We start from the raw sequence: 14,397 nt of genomic DNA, 5'->3' as shown, positions 1-14,397 counted from the left end.
GTGTTGAAGAGTTATATAAATAATTTGCTTAAATTCAATAAGACTCATTAGTGAAACTAAATTCACTCATAAAGGAAAAATAATAAAAGTAACTGCAATTATAAAATTGTGGAATTCTAAAAGATACCAGCCACTGAACTTGGAGTTTTAAGTCACTTTTCATTACAGTCAATGAAACGGCAAGAATCTTGTAAATGCACACTTCTCTGCACATAGGTTTCACCGGGAAGGATACCAGCATTACAAAAATGCCTTTAAAAGCTTCCAGATCAAGGAAATGAAAACAAAAACACAAATAAACTTTCCTCTATAAAACAATCCATAACATTTGCAAATAAAAAAACAAGTAAATAAATTAAATGGAAAAATAAAATGAAAGCAGCAACCTAATCAGCTTTGAAATAACAAGACACGGCCACATGACGAAATACTTCACAAGGGCAACAGAAACTTTATGAATTCCACATGATGGGCAAAAATACAGTTAAAAAATCCTGACTACTCATCTAGAATATTCCATAAGGCCCACGGCCAGCCCCTCAAGACACCTTTTATTCTATATAATGAGATTACTTTACCATAACGAAACAGACGTGAATATTTTAACAACAAATTACTTCATACTTAATTGTTATTGGTTGGTTGTATTTATTGTTTTTCAGTGTTGTTAGTGGTTACCATTTGTTCAACTTTAATGGCAGGAACTTGCTCTAAGGACACACTGGAAAATATAGATGAAGTGATACCGAACAAATTTTGAATGTGATTTCACCTTTAATCTCAGAGCTGTAATTAATTGTTTTAAAAAATGAAAAAGTTGCACATAACACATCAAAAATACATTACAAAATACAGCTACACTCATAATATCATCATCTAATAAAAATTATACAAATAAAATATTGCACAAAAAAGATATAAAGGCTCAAAGATATGAGCTATAAGGTGTTAGAAAATAAAAGCTGACAAAGGACTTTAACATTGAGATACATATGTGTATACATATATGTATATGTCTAAATATGTATATGTATGTCTAAATATATTTCTATTGCGTGCAAGTGAAGGGTTTTTTTTCACTTTTTTTCTCCATTGACTTCTATGGGGGAATACTTGAACACGCATGCAATATTGTAAGTTCAGCTTTTTGCGTGCATCGGGTTAGCGCAAGCACAATAATTTTTAACTTTCAATTCATAATACCAGCACAACCTGATGCACACAGAAAATGTTCTTCTAGCGCAATTAGTGCTCTAGCGAAAGCACTAAATAACGCTCCACTTTTAAGCCCATGGGGTAAATTTAACAAGGGCCGTATGGCCCTTGTTCCCCTGGTCTCCGTGCGAGCCTTTGGGCTCACCGGAAACAGCAGTTATAAAGCAGCAGTCCTGAGGCTGCGGTCATCAATCCGCCCGATTCTATACGATCGGGCTAATTGACACCCCCGGCTAGGGGTCAATTGGCCGGGAATCTGCAGAGGGCGGTATTGCACAAGCAGTTCACAAGAACTGTTTGTGTAATAATAAATGCAGACAGTGTTTGCTGTCGGCATTTATCAATGTGCGGCGGACATGATCGTATCATGTCCGCTCGCACTTTGATAAATTGATCCCTTAGTGTTTTACGTCTCTTTAAGGCTTCTGAAATATTGATTTGTGGCCCCATGCATTAGAAAGTTGATCATCACTGAACTTTAGGATGCTGAAAAGTAGGGTTGCCAACTTGTTTGGAAGAAAATAAGGGTGCTAAAGAATCAACCAATTACACATAGGAAATCAACAAATATATTAATAACTGAAAAAAACACTTTATTTTGCAATTAGAAGCAGTTTGGTTACAAAATTCTTCATAAAAATCATCTTCATTCACATAGTTTAGCTCAATACATTCACTAACTTTCCGCAAATCCAGGAATTCTATTTCTCATTTAAAGGGATGCTAAACCCAAAGGTTTTATTTCATGATTCAGATGGAAGAGCAATTTTAAGCAACTAGTGTCAATTTTTGTTCGTTTTCTTGCTATCTTTATTTGAAAAGCAAGAATGTAAATCTTAGGAGCCGGCCCATTTTAAATTCAGCACCCTGGTTAGCACTTGCTTATTGGTGACTACATTTAGAGAAAGCAAGAGAAAGAAGAAAAAAATGATAATAGGAGTACATTATAAAATTGCTTAAAATTGCTGCTCTATCTGAATCATTAAAGAAAAAAATCTGGGTTTAATATTCCTTTAAGACTTAGGCCTATATTTATCAAAGTCTGGCGGACCTGATCCGACAGTGCAGATCAGGTCCGCCAGACCTCGCTGAATACGGAGAGCAATACGCTCTCCGTATTCAGCATTGCACCAGCAGCTCACAAGAGCTGCTGGTGCAACGCCGCCCCCTGCAGACTCGCGGCCAATAGGGGGTGTCAATCAACCCGATCGTACTCGATCTGGTTGAATTGCGGTGATGTCTGTCCGCCTGCTCAGAGCAGGCGGACAGGTTATGGAGCAGCGGTCTTTGTGACCGCTGCTTCATAACTGCTGTTTCTCGCAAGCCTGCAGGCTCGCCAGAAACACGGGTCATCAAGCTCCATTCGGAGCTTTATAGATAGGCCCTAGAGTGTCAGATACATCAACATTATTATCTAAATAAGAGTACAAGAGTACAATAGTAAATGTTTGGAATGAAGATTTTACCTGTTAAAAAAAATAAGGGAGAATAGGGGAGCCTGGCAGACTATGAAAAGGTTTGGACAGATAAAGGAAATCCCTGGAAATAAAGTAAACCTACAGAAAGGCTAGCTACTCAGTCACTGAACTATTATATTTGCTTTGTATATATGATACACATTAATTCTACCCATCCTATCACTTTGCTGCCATATTAAAAAATTACATTTTTAACCCCTTAAGGACCAGCGACGTACCCTGTATGTCGCTGGCCTTTTTTTGGGACTTGATTGTTTTATAGCGCGGTCTTGCCACCAGCGTTGAGACTGCTCTATTCCACAAAGCCTGCTGGAGGGAGTGCATTAATTGTGTGTTCTTGCTAGACTTGTGCTATTATGTCCTGAAAAAAACCTTAACGACCAGTGACATACAGGGTACATTGTGGTCATTAAGGGGTTAAAATTCATTCTATTTAGTTCTAATGCATCTACTAGACACATGGAGACAATTAGAAATGAGAGATCAGACTGCTAGGAAGCAAAGAGAATCAAACTGACTTTTCACATATACTAAAAGGCTCACAATGTAGATACCAGCATTAATTAATTAGGAAGTTATTGACTACATTTGTCTAATACGTATTGTTGTCACTAGGGTAGAAACTCATTTGAATGCCTTGCAACCTCTGTTGTCCTAAACAAATTAATTTGCATGTCTGGGCAGAGGTTATTTCCAACTCCTAAAAGGACTGTGCTGTGTTTGAACCAGATGATAAAGACGTGTTTTCCATTCCAGTAGGAGGTAATAGATTCCTAAATAACTTCTCTAACACTCCTCTGACACCTATTGATTGTATTCAATAGAAATTAAGAGGAGACAGCAATTAAGCTGAAAATATAATGACATTCTACTGCTCTTAATTTACTATCTGAGCTGATCAATACACCTCGCTGGATAACAATCAATTACTACTCTTTGTAATCTGCAGTGTCTCTGTCACAAAAAAAGTGACAATCACATGAAAAGGGAAACATGGAGAATGATTTGCAATCAATGTTAAACATGTTTAAATTCCATAACATAGAATATAGCAAAATATTTAAACATTTCTCATAAAGATTATGTGGAACTGCCATATGTTCAGTTGTCACAAAAAACACTTTTATTTTGTCCTAGATACATTCCTAGAGTTATGTGGAAATTTGAATTTGTCAGTTGCAAACTCTGCTTGATATTTCCTGTACAGAATGTCTTCAAAGCATCAGAAAAGCAGAAAGACAGGCACAAAACCCATTATACAAACTGCTTGGGACCAAAAAAGGTTTGGTTTTCAGAGTAATCTGGATTTCAGAATATTTCCATTTGTATAATATGGGGCAGCTCGGAGAGGGGATGGGACTTAATGTAAACAACATCTTATGTAATTTACACAAAGTTGACATGTCATTATACAGCTTATGAATACAACCTAAAAGTAGTTTTATATTATTTTTAAAACTTTTGTATACAAAGTACCACCAGAATTTTCTTTCTAGAGCACAAAACCAAACCAAAAATGCAGGCAGAGAAGAATGTGAAATTGACAAAAGAAGGTAGAGAGAATCTCGGAAACTTGCTTCTGTAAAACGTGTTTCTTCTTTATTTAATCAGATACAAACTGAATCAACCATCAGTACAACACAGCACAGCAATGCACAGCTATGACTATGGCTAGCAAAGCCGAAATGCGTCAGCTCTAGTGACAACCAACCCTGTGATGATGCTACGTTGTTGTGCTGTGTTGTACTGATGGATGATGCAGTTAATGGGGCCTATTTATCAAGCTCTGGACGGAGCTTGAGGGCCGATGTTTCTGGTGAGCTTGCAGGTCCGCCAGCTTTGTTAAATATCCCCCCTGTATTTGATTAAATAAAGAAGAAACATATTTTACAGAAGCAAGTTTCCGAGATTCTCTCTACCTTCTTTTGTCAATTTCAAGTTTGGACCCAGTCAGAGAGATCCGAATTTTCGCATACGGAATAAGCCCTTTCGATTGCCCAATAGGAGAGGAGGTGTGACCGCATACGTCATCGCAGATGCCAGTGCTGCAGACGTCAGTGCTACGCAGAGTTCAGGAAGGTTTAGCTGCTTGAAGAGGGGATTCGATGAATGTGCCTTGCTCGTGATGAATTGGGTAAAGGTATTCCCCCAGGACCAAGTGAAAACCACTGTGAACTGTAAGTGCTATCCTTGAAAAAGGAACTTGATTTTGTGACAAAAGGCTTCCTAAACCCATGAAAGGAAGTAATTTACAGATAAAAAAGGGGCGTGAAAGTGGTGTTATTTTCACAGATAAGAATGTGACTTACTGGTGGGTAAAATAGGTCCCTTTAATATTCTGATTGAAAAAAAATATTCAGGAAAAAGTCTGGATTTGGTAATATTTGTGGATTTTGGGATTTGGGATTATGGGGTTTATACCTGTTACAAGTGCTAGTACAACAAGCTAAGTTTTTTTTAAATTATAATTGAGTCAGTATAATTCCGTACTTATTGGCAGACACAGGAATAAATCAACTGGCAAAGATCTTGCGGTATTGTTATTGAATAGTATGAAACTATTCCTGCATTAAGCGTAAGAATTTTAACCTCATGAATCATCTAAATTTTGTTGTTGTATTCATTTGTATATTAAGGGCAGATTTCACAAAAGCAATATTTGTGCTCCACTGAGTAATACCAGTGCAGGCTAATCTACGCTGGTATTAGAAGTTGAGCACAATGCGAACGTGAGCTCCCATTTGCATTGCTAGGAAACATGGATCCATGTGGTTAAAATCAAGTTGGGACAGTGCAATATAGTCCTGTGTATACAATTGATAAATTTAGATTTAATTTGATAAAGACCTAAAGAAGGCCTGAAATGCGTTGACATTTTATGGTAAGCTTCATTCTGATTATTTCTACAATATTTAGCAATATTGCACCATGTTGTATTTGTTTTATTTACAGGATTAACAAAAAGCACCTATGGGGATAGAGTCTTGGATAAAACCGGATTTTTCTGCAATTATATTTTCTAAAATCTTAAAATCACAATTTGAGGATTCACCACCAAGAAGGATTATAAAATTATAACTGACAATTACCACAAATATATAGCACATTTTTTTGGATTTTTTTTGGCATTTTTAACTACACAGCAATGTATGGATATATTTTTTCACTCATTTTAATTTTTAACTTTTTCCACAATTTTTTCCACTATTTTCTCACATATTTTTTAAGCACTTTTTACATTTTCCACTAATTTTGGTAAGGAACTCCCTATCTCTCAAGGATTTGTTGTTACCTATTCCTACTTAATGGATCAGGAGGATAAACTTAACTGGACAATCATATTTGAATATCTAATTATCAATCATCAATTGTATACACAGGACTATATTGCACTGTCCCAACTTGATTTTAACCACATGGATCCATGTTTTTATTTTTATTTGATTTTGTGTTGATAAATAAATGTATTTTAAGTATATACCCTTAGCCTTATGTATTAGGCGCTCCTTGGCCTAGAATTAGAGTTGGGCGGTAGCCGTCAAAACCAGCGTTAGAGGCTCCTAACGCTGGTTTTAGGCTACCGCCGGTATTTGGAGTCAGTCAGGAAAGGGTCTAACGCTCACTTTCCAGCCGCGACTTTTCCTTACCGCAGATCCCCTTACGTCATTTGCGTATCCTATCTTTTCAATGGGATCTTTCTAACTCCGGTATTTAGAGTCGTGTCTGAAGTGAGCGTTAGAAATCTAACGACAAAACTCCAGCCGCAGAAAAAAGTCAGTAGTTAAGAGCTTTCTGGGCTAACGCCGGTTTATAAAGCTCTTAACTACTGTGCTCTAAAGTACACTAACACCCATAAACTACCTATGTACCCCTAAACCGAGGTCCCCCACAACGCCGCCACTCAATTAAATTTTTTTAACCCCTAATCTGCCGACCGCCACCTACGTTATACTTATGTACCCCTAATCTGCTGCCCCTAACACCGCCGACCCCTATATTATATTTATTAACCCCTAATCTGCCCCCCACTGTTTTGATCAGCCAATAGAATGCGAGCTCAATCTGATTGGCTGATTGGATCAGCCAATCGGATTGAACTTGATTCTGATTGGCTGATTCCATCAGCCAATCAGAATATTCCTACCTTAATTCCGATTGGCTGATAGAATTCTATCAGCCAATCGGAATTCGAGGGACGCCATCTTGGATGACGTCATTTAAAGGAACCGTCATTCGGCAAGTAGGCATCGGTTGAAGAGGATGTTCTGCGTCGGCTTGGAAGAAGATGGCTCCGCTCCGCTCCAGAAGAAAGAAGATTGAAGATGCGGCTTGATAGAAGACTTCATCCCGATGATGGACTTCCGACTTCAGCCCAATGATGGATTTCTTCAGCCGCCGCTTGGATCCAGACTTCAGCCCGAGGATGGACGTCACTCTTCAGCCCCCCGCTTGGGCTTGGATCAAGACTTCCGAGGACCGATCGGTGAACCTGGTATGGTGAAGATAAGGTAGGAAGATCTTCAGGGGCTTAGTGTTAGGTTTATTTAAGGGGGTTTGGGTTAGATTAGGGGTATGTGGGTGGTGGGTTGTAATGTTGGGGGGGGGGGGTATTGTATGTGTTTTTTTTACAGGCAAAAGAGCTGAATTCTTTGGGGCATGCCCCGCAAAGGGCCCTGTTCAGGGCTGGTAAGGTAAAAGAGCTTTGAACTTTTTTAATTTAGAATAGGGTAGGACATTTTTTATTTTGGGGGGCTTTGTTATTTTATTAGGGGGCTTAGAGTAGGTGTAATTAGTTTAAAATTGTTGTAATATTTTTCTGATGTTTGTAAATATTTTTTTATTTTTTGTAACTTAGTTCTTTTTTATTTTGTGTACTTTAGTTAGTTTATTTCATTGTATTTATTTGTAGATATTGTATTTAATTAATTTATTGATAGTGTAGTGTTAGGTTTAATTGTAGGTAATTGTAGGTATTTTATTTAATTAATTTATTGATAGTGTAGTGTTAGGTTTAATTGTAACTTAGGTTAGGATTTATTTTACAGGTAATTTTGTAATTATTTTAACTATTTTAGCTATTAAATAGTTCTTAACTATTTAATAGCTATTGTACCTGGTTAAAATAAATACAAAGTTGCCTGTAAAATAAATATAAATCCTAAAATAGCTATAATATAATTATAATTTATATTGTAGCTATATTAGGATTTATTTTACAGGTAAGTATTTAGCTTTAAATAGGAATAATTTATTTAATAAGAGTTAATTAATTTTGTTAGATTTAAATTATATTTAATTTAGGGGGGTGTTAGTGTTAGGGTTAGACTTAGCTTTAGGTGTTAATACATTTATTAGAATAGCGGTGAGCTCCAGTCGGCAGATTAGGGGTTAATGTTTGAAGTTAGGTGTCGGCGATGTTAGGGAGGGCAGATTAGGGGTTAATACTATTTATTATAGGGTTAGTGAGGCGGATTAGGGGTTAATAACTTTATTATAATAGCGGTGCGGTCCGCTCGGCAGATTAGGGGTTAATAAGTGTAGGCAGGTGGAGGCGACGTTGTGGGGGTCAGATTAGGGGTTAATAAATATAATATAGGGGTCGGCGGTGTTAGGGGCAGCAGATTAGGGGTACATAGGGATAATGTAAGTAGCGGCGGATTACGGAGCGGCAGATTAGGGGTTAATAATAATATGCAGGGGTCAGCGATAGCGGGGGCGGTAGATTAGGGGTTAATAAGTGTAAGGTTAGGGGTGTTTAGAGTCGGGGTACATGTTAGGGTGTTAGGTGGAGACATAAAAAGTGTTTCCCCATAGCAAACAATGGGGCTGCGTTAGGAGCTGAACGCGGCTTTTTTGCAGGTGTTAGGTTTTTCTTCAGCTCAAACAGCCCCATTGTTTTCTATGGGGGAATCGTGCACGAGCACGTTTTTTAAGCTGGCCGCGTCCGTAAGCACCGCTGGTATCGAGAGTTGAAGTTGCGTTAAATATGCTCTACGCTCCTTTTTTGCAGCCATTCTGTGAACTCTCAATACCAGCGGTATTTAAAAGGTGCGGCCAGAAAAAAGCACGCGTAGCTAACGCACCCCTTTGGCCGCAGAACTCTAAATCTAGGCGCTTGGATCTTGATTAATTTAACTTTAAATATTATTAACCCCTAATCTGCTGCCCCCAATGTCGCCGCCACTATACTAGGGTTTTTTTATTTTTGGGGGGCTTTTTTATTTTGATAGGGCTATTAGATTAGGTGTAATTCATTTAAATATTTGATCATTTCTTTTTTATTTTGTGTTTTTTTTTATTTAGTTAATTGTATTTAATTAATGTAATTTATTCAATTTTGGTGTAATGTTAAGTGTTAGTGTAACTTAGGTTAGGTTTTATTTTACAGGTTAAGTTTTACATAGGAATTATTTAGGTAATAATAGTAAGTTTTATTTAGATTTAATTTAATTATATTAAAGTTAGGAATGTTAGGGTTAGACTTAGGGTTAGGTTTAGGGGTTAATATATTTATTTAGTGTTAGTGATGTGGGAGGTCAGAGGTTTAGGGGTTAATAATTTTAGTATAGTGGCGACGGCGACGTTGTGGGCAGAAGATTATGGGTTAATAAGTGTAGGTAGGCGGCGGCGACATTGGATGTGGCAGATTAGGGGTTAATAAGTGTAGGTAGATGTCGGTGATGTTGAGGGCAGTAGATTAGGGGTTAATAAGTGTAATGTAGGTGTTGGCGATGTCAGGGGGCAGCAGATTAGGGGTGTTTAGACTCAGGGTTTATGTTAGGGTGTTAGGGTTAAACATAACTTTTCTTTCCCCATAGGAATCAATGGGGCTGCGTTTCGGAGCTTTACTCTCCTTTATTGCAGGTGTTAGGCTTTTTTTTAGCAGGCTCTCCCCATTGATCTCTATGGGGAAATCATGCATGAGCACATAAAGCCAGCTCAAAGCAGCCATATTGCCTGCTAATGCCGGGTTTTTGCAAACCTGTAATAACAGCGCTATTAAAGGTGAGCGGTGGAAATAGCTTGCAAGTTTTTACCAAGCCGCTCATAACGCAAAACTCGTAATCTGGCCATTTTTTTTTTTTTAATTAAAATATATCCACACTAAATTTTGGGGGCATTTGGAGCACATTTATAAAATTAACAAAAAATCTGATCTTGTAATGCCTGATTATTTTTCTCTCCAGCCCAGAGACCTTAAGATCATTCCACCAGGGAAATAGAAGTAGTGGTGAGTATTCTATAATAATCTCTCCAGCCCAGAGACCTTAAGATCATTCCACCAGGGAAATAGAAGTAGTGGTGAGTATTCTATAATAATCTCTCCAGCCCAGAGACCTTAAGATCATTTTACCAGGGAAATAGAAGTAGTGGTGACTATTCTATAATAATCTCTCCAGCCCAGAGACCTTTAGATCATTCAACCAGGGAAATAGAAGTAGTGGTGAGTATTCTATAATAATCTCTCCAGCCCAGAGACCTTAAGATCATTCCACCAGGGAAATAGAAGTAGTGGTGAGTATTCTATAATAATCTCTCCAGCCCAGAGACCTTAAGATCATTTTACCAGGGAAATAGAAGTAGTGGTGAGTATTCTATAATAATCTCTCCAGCCCAGAGACCTTTAGATCATCCCACCAGGGAAATAGAAGTAGTGGTGAGTATTCTATAATAATCTCTCCAGCCCAGAGACCTTTAGATCATCCCACCAGGGAAATAGAAGTAGTGGTGAGTATTCTATAATAATCTGCAAATGCTGCAATTTACCCACAAAATTTCCGGCTCACCTGAAACTTAAGTTAAGGAGCAGCGGTCATAAGACTGCTGCTCCTTAACTTGTGCTTTTAGGTGGCAGACTGCAATCATTTCGGTCCGATCCAGGCGATTTGCTACAAATGTGCAGGGGGCAGCATTGCACAAGCTGCTGCGAATCATGTCTGCCCGGCATTTGATAAATCTACCCCTAAGTATTCACACATTTATTGACACATGGACAACGTAAAAATGCACGTACAAAATAGCACCAAAAAATCTGCTTATTTTACTGCTCCCATATGTGTTGTAATCTAGTAAAGTCTGACACAACAGTTACTCAATTTTACACCAATCTGTATGTAGCAAAACTGCATTGTGCACTGTGACGTTACACTTTATACAGGGTCACCCTTGTGAATACCCTATACTAGTTTCTCCCCTCCCATAAGGGGCTTTTAAACAGGAATAGCCCACAACTCACCTGCTTTTAGAGAATTTAGCAGCACCTCCTTTCAACACAGATTACAATCACACAGTGGGCTTAGTCATTCTTTTAAGGTGATGACTGTACTAAAATAATAACGTTTTATTTTTTTACATAAAACCATTTTCTAAAAACAAATACAATAAAAAGAACTCATCTGAAATTGAGGAGAAAACCTCTAGTGACAATACTTTTAGTTCCTTTCTTTTAGTAAGAACTGTCAATCTCAGTGTGAGACGCTAAAGACATGGGGCTCGATGATTGAAAGCTCTCTGGGCTGGCGAGATTATTGAAGAATGCTCGCCAGTCCTTCTATTTCCCTTGTGGAATGATCTAAAGCCATTTTTTACCCTGAAAACTGGGTGTCTCGCTAAGGGGCGTATACTGCATTTTCATATGAAATGTGCACAACAAAATTCGTATTTTAAACATTATACAAAACAAATATTTGAATCATTCTCAAAAAGATAAGTAGGGGAAAATTGTATTGTTAAGGGACATCAAAAATCGTAACAAAATTCTTCACCAAAAATCGTATGTTAACAAAAACGTAAAATTAGTATCTAATTTACACAGGAATAAATCAAATTAAATATTCACAGCGTAAATCGTAATTGTAGTACACTGAATGTGCAAAAATCACACAGAAATTTGAATTTATAAATACAAAATGCAAAGCGTAATTGTTGTTTTTTCGTAAAATGGGCTGAACATGGGCGTTCCATGGGTGTATAAGACAATGTCTCACTAATCCCAGCGTAATTCTATAAAGATTTTCGCACTGCAGATATCACAGTTTTTTCTCGCCAACTAAAAGTGGCGAGCTTTTGTCAAAACAATACGAACACTTATAACCCCAATAGAAAAACAAATGCATACGAACATATAGGCAAATGTAAGATGCTATAAGCAGAAAGCAGCGTAATGTGAGTTATATTGGCTGCAGGATTTTAATTTTAAAGTGCTCCCCCTGCTCTCTGCTAACTTCGCACTAAGGAGCGAAGTTTCCCTATCCAGCGAGTTCCATTACTTTTAATAGGAGCCATCTCGCAACTCGCAGGGACTGTCCCTTTTTTACGATCATTGCACCGGGGCAGCCCTGCGAGTGTCAGCGAGAAAAAGAAGGTTTGAGCTGGCGAACAATATATAATCGAGCCCATAGAAAGAGTTTGTGAATCAAGACAGTAATAAAAATTTCATAATGGGCTGGAAAATATCTAGTCTCATCTGTGCATGAAAATAGCACTGAGAGACAACCTAGGTCATTAACCCCTTAAGGACCAGCAACATACCCTGTATGTCACTTGCCTTTGTTTTATAGCGCGGTCTTGCCACCAGCGTTGAGACTGTTCTATTCCACAAAGCCTGCTGGAGGGAGGGCATTAATAGCGTGTTCTTGCTAGACTTTTGCTATTATGTCCTGAAAAAACCCTTAACGACCAGTGACATACAGGGTACATTGTGGTCATTAAGGGGTTTTAAAGGGACAGTCAACAACTTGTAAATATGTTGTTGTTTTTTTTGTTTTTTTATAGTATTGAAATAAATTTGCATAGTTGTTAAATTTGAATTTAAATTTTTTTCTTTCTTTTCAATAGCCAATTTCTACTACTTGCCTTATTTGGAGGAAATATTCTGGTCTTGTTACTGTAGTATACAATAGTATACTATACAAGAGTAGACTAGCTACTGTCATTATGTTAGCAACACTTTTGTTTTGCAGTTTCTTTTCTGGTAATCTCTCTTGAAGATAGAAAGGAACAGATATAGGGTTAGGATTTTAAAGTCTATTATTTTAACTCCTTGTCAGATTTGGAAAACGCCTAATTTTTATCCTTAAATTACAGGAAAAGTATGCAAAATAAATAATATTATTCCACCAGGTATATATAAGTTCTTTTTCTGCACATAGTTAAAATGTTTATATTAAAATCTCATAGTGATTACTGACCTTTTATCTCAAATTATCCATAGGTTAAATGTAAACAAATCCATACATGGGCACTATACCACACAGACTTCCATTCCCATATATTAGTTTGCTGTGCAAGAACTTTGTATTCAACCTTGGTGTATTTTAGCCTAATTTTCTATATTATTCCAATCAATTAGAAGCAACACCATTTGAATAGGTTGATCCACCCAAATTACAAATAGAAAAAAGGAAAATCTGTTCTGCTCTTTTTCTGATTGGGTAAACTTACAAAATTGTTAGGTCATAACAAAATATAAAAGGTCATGAAAAAAGCGATCACTGTTTACTAATGTGCTCAAACGCAGTTTGTTTTTATGAATAATTAGCCACTAAAATATATATTTTAAACATTTGCAGACCTGCTTACAAATTCCAGTAACCCTCATATAGTTGTGAACAAGTTTCATAGATTAAGTGAAATTTCAGCTATATTTACTTTTATTAAACCAGGATCATTCATTTTATTATTTTTAATGAAAAGCTGTGTGAACCTCTTAGATACACAGTTAAAACCAGGCCAATAAGATCTTTAAGAATATGTTTTTCTGATGGATTGAAAAGTGATTAGTCTACACCACTGGTTTTCAAACCTGTCCTCAGACTCCCTAACAGGACAGATTTTGAGGATATCTGAACTGGAGCAGTGGCGTCACTAGGGTTGGTGTCACCCGGTGCGGTAAGTCATGGTGTCACCCCCCCCCCCCCCCCAGAAAGCAGACACACACAAAAACACAGGCAAACACACATACAAACACTCAGACACACTTAAAAACATACTCAGATGCACACACAAACACTCGGAAACACACTCAGACACACACACAAAAACACACACACAAAAACACTGATACACACAAAAACTCAGACACACACTTACAAAATATGTAAACTGCACTGCATTAATTATGAAGCTCATGCCTAGAGCTGCTCCCTGGCTCAGCAGAACGTCAAATGAAAGATAAACAGAGCACTCTAAAATAAATCACTGAAGAAAAGGTTTAGGTGCACAAACTATGAAAATTCTGCTCTCTGACTCTGTTCCAAGTCTGTCAGTGCACAGCCCTGGGCTCCATGTCACTGAGCAGTGAGCACAGATAGCCAGGCAGGTTTAGGCTAGCAGCGCAACTTTGCAAGCCCCACGGCACACCCACAACATTCATATTGAAATTGGGCAGGGGAGGAGCAAAGTACAAACAAGCAAAAGCAGCCGGGAAAACTATTTGTTGAAATTGCAGCACTGGCTCAAGGGGCAAAAAATTGTGTGTCTACAACTTCCCCAGTCCCACTAATGTTCACAAATGCCAGCCTCTAATAAAATAATCTATGCATCTCAACATTGTATTTCTTTGAAGTTCAATAAAAAATAAAAAAATAAAAAAAATTTTTTTTTTGGTGTCACCCCCTGGAGGGTGTCACCCGGGTGCGGCCCGCCCCCCCCCCCCCCCCCCCTAGTGACGCCACTGAACTGGAGCATAGGTGAAATAATCAGC

This window comes from Bombina bombina, chromosome 7 (assembly GCF_027579735.1).
Source record: "Bombina bombina isolate aBomBom1 chromosome 7, aBomBom1.pri, whole genome shotgun sequence".
In the NCBI taxonomy this organism is placed as follows: domain Eukaryota; kingdom Metazoa; phylum Chordata; class Amphibia; order Anura; family Bombinatoridae; genus Bombina; species Bombina bombina.
This window is presented reverse-complemented; position numbering follows the sequence as displayed.